This window comes from Oratosquilla oratoria, chromosome 9, assembly GCF_046742065.1.
Source record: "Oratosquilla oratoria isolate Oo_2021 chromosome 9, ASM4674206v1, whole genome shotgun sequence".
Classification (NCBI taxonomy): domain Eukaryota; kingdom Metazoa; phylum Arthropoda; class Malacostraca; order Stomatopoda; family Squillidae; genus Oratosquilla; species Oratosquilla oratoria.
Genome location: NC_134785.1, coordinates 21,993,430 through 21,995,929, shown reverse-complemented (window position 1 = coordinate 21,995,929; position 2,500 = coordinate 21,993,430).

Below are 2,500 nucleotides of genomic sequence, written 5' to 3'. Positions count from 1 at the left end.
AAAGGTTTGAAAGAGGGTTTTTTTCGGAGTTTGAAGGGGAAGGAAATATTATGCATAGAGGATTAGAAATGGATAGAGAACCCAAGTATAGAAATATAATGAGAAATAGAGATATTATTGACATTTTGGATGAATTGATAGAGCTTAAAAGTGAGTATAAAGTAATGTACAAAGAAGTAGCTATGCTAAAGGAAAGCCAATGATGAGAATAATAGGGAGAAAGATGACTTAAAAAAGGAATTAAATAAATTAAAGGAAGAAAATGAAAGGTTGAAAAGTGAAGATATAAATAGGAATGAGGCGTTAAAAAAGGAGATAAAAGATCAAATGCAAGCAGTGACTGAAAAGGTGGAGGAAAAAATCAAAGAAAATGACCTACAGGAAATAAAGAGACATTGGAAAGTTGAACAGGAATGTCAAAAAGTATCCCTTAAAGAAAAAGTGGAGCAACAGGTCAAGTAAAATACCAAGGAAACTGTGATCCAAGTAAAAGAGAAAGGCAACTTAGTTAGGGACACAATGGATAAAAAAGATGCATTGCAATCTATGGCATTTAAGAGAAGCATGATGTACCTAGATATCAGAGGGAAAAGGAGGAGGACGAGATCGCTAAGGAAATTCTGAAAGAATTACAAGCGGAAGGACAAGGTTTGAATAGGGAAATTGAGGAGACCTATAGGATGGGCAGATACTCTAAAGAAAAACAATACAGGCCACTGAAAGTAAAGCTTAGATCTCAAATAATTGCCGAGGAAGTACTATCCAGAACAATGAAATTAGAAAGTAGTGAACATTAAAAATGAATCAAAGCAGAAATGATAAATGTAGAAAAGGAAGACTAATGTACAACAAAACAAATTTTGAGAAACTCAAAAAATTCTTTCGCAACGCAAACTGGGAAAAATTCCTAAATGAAGAAACAGGGATGGAAGAGAAATGGGATATACTAAAAGAAATTCAAAATGAGGGAGTAAATGAATGCATACCACAACAAAAAATGGAAAGAACATACATAGAAATCTGGTACAACAAAAGGTGTAGTGAGGCTAAGGATAAAAGAGACAAAGCTTGGAAGAAATAGAAAAGAGACAAGAAAGCAAGCAAATGGCGAATGTACATCAAACTAAGAAATGATTATGTGAAAATACGCAGAGATGAAAAGAGAAACTATGAAAAAACTAATAGAAAAATGCAAGTAACCCCCCAAACTATTTTACAGGTATATAAATGTAAACTGAAGAACAAACAAGAAATAGAAAAGCTGCGCCAAGCTAAATATGAATATACAGAAGAAATGGAAATAACTGAAATTATGAACAACCACTTCAAATCAGTATTCACAATAGAAAACTCACCTAACTGTGAGGAAATAGAGCGATATCCCCCTCAATGAAAAAAAAATATTTGTAACACAGAAGGAAATCAGCGACCAAATCAAAACCCTTGACGTCAGAAAATCACATGGTCCAGACGGAATTGCAAATTGGATACTGAAAGAATGCATAGAAGAATTAACAGATAAAATATACAATATAATTAAATTCTCACTTAAAGAAGGAAAAGTGCCACAGGACTGGAAGAATGCAAACATTGTACCGATTTATAAGGGAGGAAACAAGGAAGACCCATCAAATTACAGACCGGTCTCCCTGACAAGCACAGTAGCAAAAATTTGCGAAAAGGTTGTCAAAAATAGATGGGTTAAACATTTGGAAGAAAAAACTATACTGAATCCAAATCAATTTGGATTCAGACAAGGAAGATCATGTACAACAAGCTTGTGTGTGTGTGTGTGTGTGTGTGTGTGTGTGTGTGTGTGTGTGTGTGTGTGTGTGTGTGTGTGTGTGTGTGTGTGTGTGTGTGTGTAAAACATATAAACACATACGTATCCAAAAACTCATTCTACCTTTGTATCCCACACCTCTTTTCTCATTTTTATTCTTTGACTAACCTCCACATTTCTAACTCTGTCTATTCTTGTAACACCTGTTTTTCAAACACTTCATCTCAAAAACGTTGACTCCTCCTTTCTGGTTTCCTCGTGTTTTAAATATCTATTCCATGTAGGACCGTAAATACAATCACTCTATACATCCCTTTCTTTGCAACTATCTCCAAGTACCTATTTCTCATGATATTTTTTATTCCAGGCAGACATTTTTTCTCTCTTTTTACTCTCTAATTCAACTCTACATCACCTCTTCTTTTTACTGCCCTGTGCAACCCCGAAGACAGTGCTTAAAATCTTCACTTCCTCTAATCTTTCATCCATCACATCCACATTCAACCTACAATCACTAAACCTTGTGCATCTTATCGTTTTACTTTCACTCACATTCGCTAGTAACTTTATTTTCTCCAAATTAAGTCACAAACTATTTCAGTCTACCTTCTCCTTCTACATGTACATCAGCCAGAGCCATAATGACATCTGCAAATCACAACTGATTCACCTCTAAATTCCATCTTCTAACTCCCCCGCCAACTCCATAATTCAGCC